Source organism: Protopterus annectens, chromosome 16.part0 (assembly GCF_019279795.1).
Source record: "Protopterus annectens isolate FY-2018-M chromosome 16.part0, PAN1.0, whole genome shotgun sequence".
Taxonomy (NCBI): domain Eukaryota; kingdom Metazoa; phylum Chordata; order Ceratodontiformes; family Protopteridae; genus Protopterus; species Protopterus annectens.
This window is the reverse complement of record NC_056750.1, coordinates 362199807-362217070: the sequence shown is the minus strand read 5'-3', so window position 1 is coordinate 362217070 and position 17264 is coordinate 362199807. Positions and strand designations below refer to the sequence as shown.

At 43.4% G+C, this 17264-nt stretch overlaps 1 protein-coding gene across 1 annotated transcript in view; it reads left to right on the top strand.

The window, feature by feature from the left end:
* Positions 1 to 17264, top strand: part of VAV2 (vav guanine nucleotide exchange factor 2) — a 3316635-nt gene that overhangs the window by 375177 nt on the left and 2924194 nt on the right. The gene's annotated exons all lie outside the window — the stretch shown is intronic.

Below are 17264 nucleotides of genomic sequence, written 5' to 3'. Positions count from 1 at the left end.
GTTGCGATTCTCCACCCGGCGTCATCTCTGTTGGTCTGGTATAAAAGCATCAGCCGCCATTTTCCTCAGTCTTTCTTGCAGCGTGGCCAAGCAGAAGCTGTTCGCAAGTGCCGGTCGGTCGGATCCAGAGATTACTTCTACCGAATACTACTTGAAGACTTCTAAAGCTAAGTACCCGTTGGGGACTCTTTCTTGCCTCAGCCGATGTCAGAAAAAGTTAACAATTGTTTAACCTGTGGGAAACAAATACCTCATAAAGATTTCCACTCTTACTGTCTGCCTTGTTTAGGCCCAGCCCACGACGTAGCAGCCTGTTCGCCTGTGCCTCTTTCAACCGGCAACGCTTAGGCGTCGGTCGGAGTTTGCAGAACAGTTTTTCGGTTCTGATTTTGCGTACATTATGCCGTCGGATCCTCCGACTACCCCAAAAAGCATAAAGATAAAGACCGACACTCGCGGTCCGCGGTTTCGGCCGAAACCACGGTAAAGCAAACCGCGAGTGTCTCGGTTTCGCCGAAACCGAAAACTGCTCAAAGTACAGCTGAACCTATTCTTACAACTGAGGCCCCTGCTACAACTCTTGAATCGACCTCAGAAATTTTACCCACTACGGTGGTTGACTTATCAGACACCATCCCTTGGATGTCTCTACCCCAGCACGTGGTGCTGCTAGGCCTCCAGCTGCCATGTCCATTAAGGCCTTCGCCAGGGCTAAAGCAGCCAAGACTACTAAAACAGTGCCTGTTAAACCCCCCACATCCAGGCCCTCTTCTACTTCTCAAATGCTTTCTTTGGCAGAAGATTTAATTTCTTTAATTAGAGGATCTCAATCTCATCCAGACAGGGCCTCTCAGCCCCAGAGAAGAGACCTAGGGCAGAGCCCCTGAGCCAGTGTCTTCTGATGATTCTGCTGATGAATCAGACATAACTGACCAGCCTGAGGCTCCCTTCTCCAATTTTGAAGATTCTGATGCTGAAGAATCCATTCCAGCTGCTTCCCCACCAGAAGAATTCTCCTTTGGAAACCTTGCATGCCATCTAGAACAGTTCAATGGCAGCAACAGGATTTTCAGACTCCAGAAAAGACTTAGGACCTTTCTGCACCTCCCACAGCACAGGCGCTTAGCTATACGTCCTGTTCTCTCTGTGGTGGATGATGCTTTGAATGATGTTTGCTCCGCTCAGATTCTTTACCCCCAGCCCTGCCAAACCAGACAGATTTTACAGGGTGCCAGATACTCATCACCACCTTTACAAGGCCCCACTTGCAGACCCAGAAACTATATCCCAGGGTCCCAAGGCAGTAGCCGACCACAGCTAAAACCCTATTCCTTCTGAAAGGGAAGCAAGGTCACTAGACAGATGGGGTAAAAGGTCTACACTTCAGCTACTCTCTCAGCTAGAGCTTTAAACTGTCAGTTTCACATGATACAATACCAAGAGTTTATGCTTGATCAGTTAACTAAAAACTAACCACTGATGAATCTCTTGATAAGAAATATGTAATAGAGATGGTAAATAACATACAACAGGTTAGCAACCATTCCTTAAAATGTGGCTATGATGCACTGGAGGCTTCATTTAGATCAGCCATGACAGGCACAGTGATAAGAAGGCATGCATGGCTAAAGGAACAAGCTTTACGGATCATGTTAAAGCTAAGTTGCTAGATGCTCCTATGGACAAGACAAGTTTGTTTGGTACACCTGCCCAGCAGGTTATGAAGAAAATGGAAGAAAAGGCAAAATCTGTTCAAACTGTTAAAGATTTCTTGCAGGTTCAACCCCAAGGTTTAGCAGGAACTGGCCTGCCAAAAATTGGTCCTTTCCTGACTCCACAAAATTTCAAAGGGGCAGGAATAGGCGTTCCAGAGGCAGAAACCAATCCAGAGGAGGTGCCTACAGAGGGGCGACAGTGGCAAGGTAACAACAGAGGCACAGACACAGCCACTGCCACTACATCAGCACAACCACAGTGACTTAATCCTAAATCCGCCTACCAGGGAACAAATAGCAGCTCCTCTAGGTGGAAAGTTAACCTTATTTTCAAAGAACTGGCACTACATAACAAAAGACAAGTGGATTTTACAAACCATAGATCAAGGTTACGGTTTCACTTCCACACTTTACCAGTCAAAGAGGAATGCCAAATCTACCTCCAAATCAAAAACAGAGGCTCTCACGCCAGATAATGGAGTTAGCAAACATGAGAGCTGTGGAAAGAGTGCCAACAGCAGAACAAGGAAAGGGGTTCTACTCCAGACTATTCCTAGTTCCAAGAAAGGAAAAAGTTGGAGACCAATTCTCGACCTGTCCACCTTAAATACATACATCATTGTCCCAAAATTCAAAATGCTGACCCTACAGCAACTTCTTCCCATGCTGGGCAAGGAGTCTTGGCTGGTAACTCTAGATCTCAAGGAGGCATACCTGCACGTCCCATTCGACCAATCTGCAGAAGATACCTCAGATTTCTTGCAGGATCAGAGCACTATCAATTCTCAGCATTGCCCTTTGGCTTATCTACTGCCCAGAGTATTCACAAAATGCCTGGCATCAGTAATCGCCCATTGCAGACTACAGGAATTCAAATTTACCCATACCTGGACGACTGCCTGCTACAAGGGGACAACAAAAGCAAGCTGACAACAGATTTACAAAGGGTCATTTACTTGCTACAAGGACTGGGATACACAGTCAATTTACAAAAGTCAAGGCTGATACCATCCCAAACAAGGACATTCTTGGGCGGAATTGGACACAGTACAACAAATGGCATTCCTGACTACAGAAAAACAAAAAGAACTTCCTCTTTACTTCTTGGCACTAACAAAACTGAACAAGTTAACAGCAAGAAAAGTTCTGCAGGCCTTGGGCTTCATGGCATCATGCATAATCTTGGTCCCATTTGCCAGACTACATATGAGGAAACTACAGTGGTACCTAAAGAATTTATGGTCCCAACACAGACACAGTCTAGAAACAGAAATCCCACTAATTCCATGCTTAAAACAGGAGTTCCTATGGTGGGCTCAGGCATGCCAGTCAAACCCAGGCCTACCCTTTCGCAGATGTCAACCAAGCCAGACCATCACAACAGGCGCTTCAGACCTAGGATGGGGGCCCACATGCTGGACAAATGCGTGCAAGGATTGTGGACACAGGATCAACTTCACCTGCACATCAATCTAAAAGAAATGCTGGCAGTAAAACTGGCAATCCAAAAGTTCAAACCATTTCTCAAAGAGGGCCAGTTGATGATAAGGACAGACAACACCACAGTCATGTGGTACATCAACAAACAGGGAGGCACTCATTCATACCCCTATGCAGAATGACCTTGGAGCTGTGGACCCTGGCACTCAGCTACAACATTCAGTTACAGGCAATATTTGTACCGGGAAAGACAATACCCTAGCAGACATATTAAGCAGAACCACTTGGATGCCCACGAATGGAAGCTGCACCCGGACATCTTCAAGACCATCTCGAAGAAATGGGGAATGCCACAGATAGACCTATTCGCATCACCTCTCAATCACCAGCTCAAAAAATTCTGCACAAGGACATTCCACCCACTAGCATGGAAAGTGGACTCACTCTCCTTCAACTGGAAAGGCCTAACAGCATATGCATTCCCACCTCTTCCTTTGATACACAAGGTACTACTAAAAATCAAGGAAGAATGTCCAAGGATAATCCTGATAGCTCCAAACTGGCCAAGACAACACTGGTACCCACTACTGAAGAGCATGTCTCGGAACAATATGTGGCCAATAACCCTGATGCCTTTGATGTTAACTCAGAACAACTACAGCATCATACATCCAAACCTAAAAACGCTGCAACTGACTGCATGGAACATCACATAGCAGCAGCTAATCCAGAACTTTCCCAAAGAGTTAAAGACATTATTCTTGAAGCACGCAGACCTTCAACAAGAAGGAACTATGCTGGAAAATGGAAAAGGTTTGTCATTTGGAGTACGGAAAGAGGAAAAGATGTGTCAAACATAGATATGCCTAACATTCTGGAGAATCTGGGGAACTTCTTCATTCAGGGCTGACCTACTCCTCCAACAGAAACATGCATCAGCTATTTCAGCAGAATACAGCTTTGATCCACCTGTTTTTGCACCCTTTGCTCAGGCAGTTCCTCAGAGGAATCAAGAATGTAAAACCTCCAAGGAAACCACCATTACCAGCTTGGGATTTAAACTTTGTGCTAGAAAAGTTGACACTATCACCCTTTGAACCAGCAGCAACAGCAGACCTACAACACCTGTCATGGAAAACTGCTTTCCTACTGGCAATTACTTCAGCAAGGAGGGTTTCAGAACTACAGGCCTTAATGGCAGTGCAACCCTTCCTAATCTTCCACCAAGATAGAGTGTCCATGAGGACTAATCCTACATTTATGCCCAAGGTGGTATCCAGAGTGTCTTTAAACCAGGCAATCCACCTACCTACCTTCTTTCCCAACCCACAAAACAGAGGGAAAGAATACTGCATACCTTGGATGTACATAGACAGCTACGCTACTACTTGGACAGAACAAAAATAGCAGAAAGACTGACCAACTTTTTGTAGCCTATGCAACAGGAAGGGAAGGAAAAGCTATTTCCAAACAGACAATCTCCAAATGGATAGGAAATTGCATACGATACTGTTACTCCTTCCATGGAAAACCAATTCCACAGAACATAAGACCTCATTCTACAAGGGCAACAGCCACTACCACAGCCTTCTTACGAGGAGTGGCAACCAAAGACATTATTGAGGCGGCTACTTGGACCTCCGTGCATACATTTGCCAAGCATTATAATTTGCCTCTATATTCCAGATCCCGAGCAGGGTTTGCCACTGCTGTACTGCAAGGGATCCTAAACACACCATAATCTACTTTTATCCTCCTCCCCTAGTTGGCTATGGTATTCTACCCACTTGTTATGACTGCAGATGCATCCATGAAGGATATAGTACAGTTTTGTACCTACCATAAATGTAGATGTCCGAACTGGATAGCATCTGCAGTCAGGATTACCCTCCCTCCTTCCCCTCTGTGGTACTCCTAGGGTGTTTACCCTCCTAATAGCTAGCTGTTGGAGGGGAGTCTTTATGGTGTATTTGTTTATATATATGTACATATATGCTTATTGTTGTGTTTACCTCTATCTATTTGGAAACATTGGCATCTATCCAAATTTTAGCCTGCAAGAGGGCTACTGGCATCTGGGGCAAGAAACACTGAGGAAAATGGCGTCGGCTGATGCTTTTATACCCGAAGACCAACAGAGATGACGTCGGGTGGAGTGCGACATCAGCCGAAGCCGGACCCGGACTTTGGAATCCGGCCGACTGCAGGGCTGCCTGACGACAGGACAACCCACTTGTTATGACTGCAGATGCTATCCAGTTCGGACATCTACATTTATGGTAGGTACAAAACTGTACTTTTTTATCCTGGAAGACAGCTATTTTATTAGCCTTGACTTCTGCCAGAAGGGTGTCAGAGTTGCAAGCTCTCATGGCTGTGGAACCATACCTTATTTTCCACCAAGACAGAGTTGCCTTAAGGACCAATCCTACATTTATGCCTAAGGTGATTTCTAAAGTGGCTTTAAATCAGACTATTCACCTTCCTACTTTCTTTCCAAATCCTCAAAATAAAGGGGAAAGGATTTTGCATTCATTGGATGTGCACAGACAACTAAGGTTTTACCTGGATAGAACTAAAGATTACAGAAAATCTGATCAGTTGCTTATCTCTTATGCCTCCAGTTCTCTAGGCAAAGCTATCTCTAAGCAGACTATTTCCAAATGGATTGCTCATGGAATAAGGATGTTCTTCGTCCCCCATTGCTGCAGTCCTTACTATTGGGTATAGTCCGCGTCCAGTCGGCCCGAATACCAGAGTATAAGGCTGACGTCGGTCAGGGCGCATTAGACTGACATCAGTACGTCAGGGTACTAATGCGCATGACCGACGTCATATCCTCAGTCTTTTTTGCCGCATGGTCCGATGCAGAAGCAGTTTTGCGAGTGCAAGTTGGCGTTCTGAAATATTTCCGAAACCGGAGTTTCAGACCGAAACAGAGTTGGCTAAGTACCCCGTTGGGGAACATTTTTTTTTTTTCTTGCCTCAGTATTTAACCGGATGTCAGAAAAAGTGAATAACTGTATTTCTTGTGGGAAACAGATACCTCATAGGGATTACCATACCTTGTGTATACCTTGTTTAGGGCCTGAGCACGACGTTGTTGGTTGCCGCTCTTGTGCTAGGTTTAACAAACGCACTATTAAGAGGAGGTTAGACTGTGCCAGGTTAGTGTTTGGGAAGCGTTGCAATTATAAAATGCCGTCGGATGCTCCGGCGCCCGCTTCGTCCAAGAAGCGCAAGGACAAAACAGCGAAGCCTAGGGTTGATGAACCGGCAGTCCCGGACGTCGGTTCTTTAGAAGGCTCAGTGGAGCCAGAGGTTTTGCCAGGAGTTTCCATGGAGTCTCAGGCAGAAACTTTACTGTTACAGGATGTGCCTTCTCAGGAGGTAGGCCAGGCTGAGGGGCTTCTCAGGTAACTGTTCTTCCCTCTCTTCCCAAGGTAGTTAGAGCCTCTCCTTCTGTTGCCAAAACTTCTTTGAGAGGTAGGCCTACTTCAGTTTCAGTGGGGGCTTCTCCTAGCATTTCGGGTTCTGTACCTAAGAAACATATGCTTAAAATGGCAGAAGATTTGATTACTTTGATTAGAGGTTCTATGCCCCGCGTGATAAGAGGCCTAGGGTGGAACCGAGTTTGATAGTTTTGAACAGTGTTCAGAGGCTTCAGAGTCTTCTGCGGAAGACTTGCAGGAGTATCCTACTTATTCTGATTCTGATGTGGATGATTCCACTCCTACAGCTTCTCCTCCTGAGGATTTCTCATTTTCAGAGACTCTGCATTCCATGAGGGAGCACTTTAAATGGGAAGGCCAGGATTACTCTGATTCCAGGAAAAGGCTTAGGGAATTCTTGTTTTACCCCAGCATAGGCCCTTAGCTATTCCTCCTGTGTTGAATGTGGTGGAAGATGTTTTTGCAGAGGCTTCCCTGAACCCTGACTCTTTGCCTCCTGCTCCTGTTAAGCCTGATAGGTATTATAGGGTGCCCAAAGCTCATAAGTATTTGTTTAAGAGTCCTAGGGCGGACCCAGAAACTATTTCTCAAGGGCCTAAAGGTGTTAAGGCTTCTGTGGTTAAAAATCCTGTTCCCACTGATAAAGAGGCAAGGGCTTTGGATCGGTGGGGAAAGAAAGTGTATACTTCTTCCACTCTAGCCATGAGAGCGTTGAATTGTCAGTTTCACATGCTAAAATATCAGAATTATCTCCTTTCGCAATTAAAATCTAAGGTGGATGCTTTGGCAGAAGGTATTGAGTGTAAAGAGTTGCTGGATTTGGTTCATGTGTCTGAACAAGTGGGTAAGCATTCTTTGCAATGTGGTTTTGATGCTGTACAGGCCTCCTCGAGGGTGGCTGCTACTAGTTCTGTTCTTCGCAGGCATGCCTGGTTGAAGGATCAGAATTTAGCTGAGCATGTTAAGACAAGGATTTTGGATGCTCCTTTACAGTCTGATGTGTTGTTTGGATCGCCTGTGGAAGCAGTTTTAAAGAAAATGGAGGACAAAGCTAAGTCTATGCAAACTGTTAAGGATTTTTTGCATGTGCAGCCTCCAAGTTTAGTAGAAATTGGCCTGCTAAGGGGTGGACAGATCCTCCTTATGATCCCCAGTCTAGGGGTAGGTCTAGACGGGGTAGGGCAGGGCTCAAGGTTCTTTAGGCCTAGAACAGGAGTTCACCTGCTCAGACTTCCGGTGAGGGCAGGGGTCAGTCCTTTCGTAAGCAGACCCAATGACCTGTCTTTTCAGCTGCCAGTAGATTCTCGTCTGGCAGCTCCTTTGGGAGGAAGACTGTCTCTTTTCAAAGAAAATTGGGATTTAATTACTCAAGACAAATGGGTGTTGGATATCATTCACCACGGTTACAGATTTTATTTCCATACAATGCCCCCTTTCAAGGCATGCCAGACGTTCCTCCTCCACAAAGAAAGGGGGCTCACAAGCAAGTTTCTCAGTTACTCCAAATGGGGCCATTCAGCCAGTCCCTGTATCAGAAAGGGGCCTAGGATTTTATTCTCGCCTGTTCCTAGTACCAAAGAAGGGGAACACGTGGAGACCAATTTTGGATTTATCTCTCCTCAACACTTTTCTGGACATTCCCAAGTTCAAGATGTTGACGTTACAACAGCTTTTACCTCTGCTGGGCAAAGATCACTGGATGGTAACTTTAGATCTCAAGGAAGCTTACCTTCATGTGCCTATAAGGCTAAGTTGCAGGAAGTATCTGCGGTTTCGAGCTGGAAATTCTCATTATCAGTTCTCTGCATTGCCCTTTGGCTTATCTACTGCCCAGAGTATTCACAAAGGTTCTGGCTCCAGTGATAGCTTACTTCAGGCTTCAAGGAATTCAAATCTATCCTTACTTGGACGACTGCCTGATTCTGGCTCAAGAAAAGGAAGACCTTCTACAGCATCTGGAATATGTTATAGCAGTGCTAAGATGCCTAGGGTATTCTGTGAACGAAATAAAGTCCAGTCTAGTACCCTCTCAAGACATGTGCTTTCTGGGTGTGAGACTGAATACAGCAGCCCAGATGGCCTTTTAACCCCGGACAAACAAAAGAGTCTGTCACTTTACTTCCATCAACTATCTCATCAGTCCGTGCTGACTGCAAGGACAGTCCTTCAAGCATTAGGGTTCATGGCATCTTGTATTCTGGTGCTTCCCAATGCCAAACTGCATATGAGGAAGTTACAATGGTATCTCAAAACGTATGGACACAGCACTGCCAGGATTTGGACACTGTCATTCAAATAATACCTTGCCTTCAAAAAGAATTTTTGTGGTGGGCTCAGGAATGTCACCTAAACAAGGGACTCTCTGTGACCCGGCCAGAGGCGAGTCAGATTTTAACGACAGATGCCTCGGACATTGCTTGGGGAGCTCATCTAAATGGAAAGTGGATACAAGACAAGTGGCCTGCCAGACTACAGCATCTACATATCAACATGAAGGAGATGTTAGCAGTCCAGTTTGCATTAATGGCTTTCAAGGAGTTACTTCTTCCAGGGCAGGTGTTGATTCTAACAGACAACACAACTGTCATGTGGTACATCAACAAGCAAGGGGGAACACATTCTTATCCGCTATGCAGGCAAGCAATGATTTTATGGGATATTGCGCTAAGCTTGCAACTAACTCTTCAGGCAAGGTTTCTGCCGGGAGCACAGAACTCCTTAGCAGATGTGTTAAGCAGACAAATCATGGATCCCCACGAGTGGAAACTGGATCTTCATGTATTTCAACAATTGACAGTGTCATGGGGAACTCCAGACATAGATCTGTTCGCTTCTCCACTAAACCACCAGCTGCCACAGTATTGCACAAAGGGGTTTCATCACACAGCTTGGAAAGTGGATGCTCTGTCTTTCAGTTGGAAAACCTTCATGTGTATGCCTTTCCTCCTCTGCCTCTTCTTCCAAAGGTACTATTAAAGGTCAGACAAGACAGGCCAAGGATGATTTTGATAGCTCCAGATTGGCCTCGGCAACACTGGTACCCACTACTACGGAGTCTGGTAAGGAAGCCTCCATGGCCTTTACCTCTGATTCCTCATCTGTTATCTCAGAAGGATGGTCATCTGCTCAATGTCAAGCTTCACTCTCTTCATCTAACAGCCTGGCATATTCTGTGTTGAAACACAGCAGGTCTCAACTTCCTCAACAAGTTCTAAATGTGATTATGGAAGCTAGAAGACCTAGTACAAGGAAAGTGTACGCAGAAAAATGGAAGAGATTTTTATTTTGGAGTACAGCAAAGAATTTGCAGGTTTCTGAGCCTAATTTGAGTGTGGCTCTTCAATATCTTACTGAGTTATTGGACAAAGGTTTGTCCTTCTCTTCCATTAAGATTCATGCTGCAGCAATATCAGCTCACTATGATTGTGACCCACCATTGTTTTCGCATCCTTTGTTCAAGCAGTTTCTTAGAGGGGCAAAGAATATAAGACCCCCGTAAAGCTCCTACTCCTGCTTGGGATCTCAATTTTGTGTTGGAAAAACTTACTCTACAACCTTTTGAGCCTGCGGCTACTGCTGAATTGAAATACTTGTCATGGAAGACTGCTTTTCTGTTGGCTATTACTTCTGCAAGAAGGGTGTCTGAATTGCAGGCCCTTATGGCAGTAGAGCCATTTTTGATTTTCCATAAGGATAGGGTATCATTACGTACTAATCCTTCCTTTATGCCTAAGGTGGTTTCTAGTGTGGCTTTAAACCAAACTATTCATTTGCCTACTTTTTATGCAGACCCCCAAAATAAAGGGGAAAAGATTTTGCACACTTTAGATGTACACAGGCAATTGCGTTATTATTTAAGCAGGACTAAGGATTTCAGGCAGTCTCAGCAGTTGTTTGTTTCTTTTGCTTTGAGTTCACAGGGTAAGCCTGTGTCAAAACAAACTATTTCTAGGTGGATTGGCTTTTGCATTGCATTTTGTTATTCCCATCATGGCAAGGAGATTCCAGCTGGGATTAGGCCTCATTCCACTAGGGCTACTGCCACTTCAACAGCATTTCTAAGGGGGGTGGCAACTAAGGATATTTTGGAAGCAGCTACTTGGAGTTCAGTGCATACTTTCTCTAAGCATTATCACCTTCCTATCTACTCTAAGTCTAGGGCTGGTTTTGCCACAGCTGTCTTGCAAGGCATGTTGTCAGCTCCTGCTTCTTTCTGATTTGCCAGCCTCCCTTACCTCTGCTTTGGGATTCTACCCAATAGTAAGGACTGCAGCAATGGGGGACGAAGAACATAGTACAGTTTTGTACCTACCATAAATGTAGATGTTCGAGGATCCCCATTGCTGCAGTCCAATGTACCCTCCCTCCTTCCCTCTGTGTTTAGGGGTGGTTGTGTAGGTGAGGTTACATGCTCATATTTTTGTATATATTCTTGTATATATTGTACATATTTTTGGTGCAGGTATTTTGGGCCTTGTCTTTTTAGGGTCTTCTGACATCTGGGGCAAGAAAAGACTGAGGATATGACGTCGGTCATGCGCATTAGTACCCTGACGTACTGACGTCAGTCTAATGCGCCCTGACCGACGTCAGCCTTATACTCTGGTATTCGGGCCGACTGGATGCGGACTATACCCAATGGTAAGGACTGCAGCAATGGGGATCCTCGAACATCTACATTTATGGTAGGTACAAAACTGTACTTTTTGTTACTCTCACTTTGGGAAACAAATTCCAGGTACTGTTAGAAGTCATTCTACTAGAGCAGCTGCCACTTCAGCAGCTTTTCTCAGAGGAGTTCCTACCAAGGACATTTTGGAAGCTGCCACTTGGAGTTCAGTGCATACCTTCTCCAAGCACTACAATCTCCCTTTGTATTCTAAGTCTAGGGCAGGTTTTGCCTCTGCTGTCTTGCAGGGTCTTCTGGCTGCCCCTTCTTCTGCATAACCTCCTCCCTCTTCACAGCTTTGGGATTCCACCCTACAGTTATGACTGCAACAGTGAAACACGAAGAACATAGTACAGTTGTGTACACCTACCATAAATGTAGATGTTCGAGTGTCTTCACTTTTGCAGTCGGTGTTTCCCTCCCACCAATCCCCTCTTATCTTCCTCTTCCTTTGTGGTGTATTTGTGTTTCTTTTTTTGGACACCTTTTGGTTATTTTGGGGGACTTCTGACATCTGGGGCAAGAAAGACTGGAGAAGATGGCGTCGGCTGTCAGCTTTGTATCCCTGCGTTCTGACGTCAGGGTGCTTGCTGGTACAGCCAACGCCGGACCCAGACTTTGGGATTCTGGCCGACCTCGGGCTGCCTGCCGGCAGGATCACCCTACAGTTATGACTGCAACAGTGAAGACACTCGAACATCTACATTTATGGTAGGTGTACACAACTGTACTTTCCATGTACATGTATCATTTTTTAAAATTTGCTATTTTAGAGAAGGTTAGATTTGGACCACGTGGGGGTAATTACATGGCACTTTTAGGACAAAAAGAAATTAAATGGCAAATGTTGACAGATGCGGCAAGTGAGCCTGGATTAAATGAATCCATTACTATTAAAACCCATATTACAGTTGCAATAATAAGGGTGCGTTATGTTTGAATAATTATTTTTTTCCAGTACATATTCTTTTTTTAAATATGAATTTAGATGTATGTACATGGAACAATTGGATTGCTTGCAAATATTGGTATATTTTTGTATAACGCTTCCTTCTTTGCACGTTTGCACTTAACATATATATTTTATATAATTTATTTTATTAGTTTCTAAAAAAAATGTAATAATGTAGTTTATGTAGTCAGAGGTTGTTAATGTATGTTTTTTAAAAGTAGGAAATAAGTTAGAATATTTAAGCGTTAGCTTTGAACTAACTGTAGGAATGGCTATATTAATAATGTGCTAGTTTTTAAGGCGCCAAAAATGAAGTCCACATTGATGTGGATGAAAGCGCTAAATGCGTACAGTTCTTAACTTTGTTAAGTTATAAAATATTTTTTTTTATATCCAGTTGTTGCACAGTTCCTTTTTGGACTCCGTTACTTCACAGCGTGTGTTTGCTTTGTATTGCAAAACATAGGTTTTCTGTAAACTGAAGTCTCAAACAACCCTTCCATGCCCTTAGTTATCTCAATATCCAGAAAACTGATGCAATCGGTTTTCAACTTGTAGGTAAACTTTAGAAATAAGGAGGTTGTTTCCAGATACAACAAAAGTTCATGGAACAATATTTCATCAAGGTAGTGAAAATAGCCCATGCAGTGTTTAAAAAGATCTAGTTTAAACACTGGCTCAAGTTCCCATCTCAACAGTACTGCATTTGCAAAGGTGGAGGCACATGTGACCCCATTCCTACTCCCTGCTGCTGTTTGAAATTTTCACCTTTGAAAAACAAGTAATTGTTAAGAACGAGTTCCATGAAGTCACAGAACAGGGATGCATCAGTTTTGGTAAGATACCCTGATCTGGTTACAATCTGTCTGAACCACTCAAGACCCTCTTTGTGGGGAATGACCGTAAGGAGGCTCTGAATATCCCAGGTTGTCAGAAAATATTCATTTTTTGCACTTGATATTCTTGAGTTTATCCAGTAGATCCCAAGAATCATGAGTAACATGTGGGAAGTTTAAAAAGTGTTTTTAACTTCTGGTATATAAACTTGGCCATTGGTTCTGTAACAGAACCACTTGCAGCAACAATAGCTCGCATAGGTCGATCAAATATATTTGAATGGATTTTCAGTATCCCAGAAGTCTTAGGGCTGTATGGGTGACATACTTTGAGAAAATCATAATCCCTGAGAGATGGTGTCAATAAGTAAAAGTTTATTCAAAAAACATTAATTGCCCGATAAGCAATATTAATTTTGTTAATTGACACTGTGTTATAAACAGAGTCATCATTAAGCAATTTATACATACAACCAGTATAATAAACACAGTCCATAATCACCAATTCTCCACATTTATCAGGTTTCATACACTTGATATTCTTGTGTGTCATACTATGTAAAATTGCTCTATAATCATTGGATAGGTTATAAAAAGTTTCCTTTTTTTATCCAACAGACCTCGTATCTCTTTTACATATACTTTTTCAAAGACATTTAACTCAGGATGAAGGGGGGGCATTGGCTAAGCTTTTCCTTTTAAATTGGCTGCTGGATATGACTGACTGTGCATCACCAAACAAAATATGAAAGTTCAGCTTCCTGGGAAAAAGTTTTAAATCAACAAGCGTACTTTCCACATTGGCCTTACCTGAAGGGATGAAGTTAAAATTAAAACCCTTCAAAAATAAACTGTGATGCTCTGGCCCAATGTTTAGGTCTGTAAAGTTGTATATATTGAAACTGTAAAAAGAAGTAACAGTTGCAGTACCTGAAGATGACAGACAACCAAATATTTGAAGAACTGTCACTGTTCACCATCTCTTGGATTTGTTCGCATGTCTCCTCCTGTTCCCCTGTTTTTTTTTGGTAATTTTGGTTGTCAGGTGCTATAAGAGCTCCCCTGTTCTTGCTTGCCAACTGCTTCATCCTCTTTGGAAAATCTTGCCCTAAAGGGATGTCCATATCATGGGTGGTATGCTGATTATAAAATCCATTCTTGTTAGATGCAAAATAGTTGCTGGGTCTAGGACTGTTCGGTGTCTAGGGTACACAGTTTTGTTGCTGTAGTCGTCAGCCCTTGTTAATTTCTTTTTTTATCTTTTCTTCATTTGATATGCAATAATTTAGTATCCATTTGCTGGAAGATGTTCTTGAATTTGGATTTATGCTTGGGAAAACCAAGATCAGTTATAATAGATTTGACTAGTTTTGTAGTTTCTTCCTTGTATCGGGCCATCCATCTCTCATTGTCCTAGATGACCAAACGGGTGAGTACAAGGCCATCTCTATCAAAGAGTTCCACCAGTTCCAAATGGAAGGGAGAACTTTCTTTGACACCTTGAGGATATTTCCATTAATTGAAGTCCTTTTGGGACATGCTGCCTCACTTTCTCCCAGGAAATAGTTATCTAGTTGTAATGATTTAGATTTATATAAAGACTTGTCCAAAATTGAAATTTGTTCTTGCAGTGATAGAAACTAGACTTCTGTGGACTGAATATATTCCCTCTCTGTGGGGAAATCCATTTCGTCTAGCCACCTAAAAATGTTCCGAACTGAACTGAAATCACTTGCAGGACAAAGTAACGATTTGAAGGAGCAGAATTGTTACCTTGTAACAGCTGTAGTAGACTCGAAACACTTGCTGTGCTGATGAGGTTATAAGAAGGCTGAAACATGCACGTCCACAGCTAGTGGGGTTGGCTTTATTGGCCTGAATTTGTCCATAACAGACTTAAAAAGAAAAAGTCATAGACATTCAGAATTGCCATATAGCTGACACACCTGATGTCCTTATGGGGTCATTTGCATATATTGCATGATACCTTGAAACCTTTTGTATTACAGGCATCACACAGTGAAAAGGCTTGCTTGGCTAGATTTCTCTTTGGTTTGTAAGCTGTATGTCCCCCTCTATGACTCAGGAAACCCATACCATGTATTTAAACTCGTTAGAAACACTAACCATCCAAACCAATACCATATTCATGGGTGACATTAATTACCCCACTATTAACTGGGGATCCTATATGACACCATACATACATGCATAGAGATTCCTGGATTTTGTAAATACAAACTCCCTGGACCAGACAGTCAGTACACCAACCAGGGGTGCAACCATACTGGATCTGGTCCTCACTAATATGGGAGACTACTGCACACCCCCCTACTGAGGGTCGGAACTTTGAATGTTGGCAGTATGACTGCTATAGGGAGAGAGCTAGCTGATATGATGGACAGAAGGAAGGTTGGTATATTGTGTGTGCAAGAGACCAGATGGAAGGGGAGCAAGGCTAGGTCTATCAGAGGCAAGTTCAAATTGTTTTATCATGGTGTGGATGAGAGGAGAAATGGTGTAGGAGTTATCTTGAAGGAACAGTATGCTAAGAGTATTTTGGAGGTGAAAAGAGTGTCGGATAGAGTGATGCTTATGAAGCTGGAAATTGATGGTGTAATGATGAATGTGGTCAGTGCATATGCTGTACAAGTTGGGTGTGCGATGGATGAAAAAGAAAAATTTGGAGTGAGTTGGATAAAGTCATGACTGGTACCCAAGGGTGAGAGACTGGTGATTGGAGCAGATTTCAATGGGCATGTTGGTGAAGGGAACAGGGGGGATGAGGAAGTGATGGGTAGGTATGGTGTTAAACAAAGGAATGCAGAAGGTCAGATGGTAGTGGATTTTGCGAAAAGGATGGACATGGCTGTGGTGAATACGTATTTTAGCAAGAGGGAGGAGCATAGCATAGGGTGACATACAAGAGTGGAGGAAGATGCACACAGGTGGATTATATCTTATGTAGAAGGGCCAGTCTGAAAGAGATTGGAGACTGTAAAGTGGTGGCAGGGGAAAGTGTAGTTAGGCAGCATAGGATGGTGGTTTGGTGGTCATGAAGAGGTGGTGGAGTGTGAGGGCAGTACCAAGGATCAAATGGTGGAAATTGAAAAAGGGTAATTGTGAGGTGGAGTTCAGGGAACAGTTAAGACATGCACTGGGTGGCAGTGAAGAGTTACCGAATAGCTGGGTAACTACAGCAGAGCTAGTAAGGGCGATGGCTAGAAAGGTGCTTGGTGTGACATCTGGAAAGAAGAAGGAGGACAAGGAGACCTGGTGGTGGAATGAAGAAGTACAGGAGAGTATACAGAGAAAGAGGTTGGCGAAGAAGAAGTGGGATTGTCAGAGAGATGAAGAAAGTAGACTAGTATAAGGTGATGAGGTGCATGGCAAAGAGAGAGGTGGCGAAGGCTAAGGATAAAGTGTATGAAGAGTTGTATGAAAGGTTGGATGATAAGGAGGGAGAAAAGGACCTATACCGACTGGCTAGACAGGGGGACCAAGCTAGTAAAGATGTGCAGCAGGTAAGGGTGATAAAGGATAATGAGGGAAATGTACTCACAAGCAAAGAGAGTGTGTTTAGCAGATGGAAAGAGTACTTTGGGAGGCTGATGAATGAAGAGAATGAGAGGGAGAGAAGGTTGGATGATGTGCGGATAGTGAATCATAAAGTGCAGTAGATTAGCAAGGAGGAAGTAAGGATACCTATGAAGAGGATGAAGAATGGAAAGGCTGTTGGTCCAGGTGACATACCTGTGGAAGCATGGAGGTGTTTAGGTGAAATGGCAGTGGCGTTTTTAACTAGATTGTTTAATAAAATCTTAGAAAGTGAGAGGATGCCTGAGGAATGGGGAAAGTGTTTTGGTACTGATTTTTAAAAATAAGGATAATGTGCAGAGCTGTAGTAACTACAAAAGGATTAAATTGATCAGTCACAGCATGAAATTATGGGAAAGAGTAGTGGAAGCTAGGTTAAGAAGGGAGGTGATGATTAGTGATCAGCAGTATGGTTTCATGCCAGGAAAGAGCACTACAGATGCGATGTTTGCTCTGAGAGTTTTGATGGAGAAGTACAGAGAAGGTCAGAAGGAGTTGCATTGTCTCTTTGTGGACTTAGAGAAAACATATGACATGGTGTCTAGAGAGGTGTTGTGGTATTGTATGAGGAAGTCAGGAGTGTCAGAGAAGTATGCAAGAGTG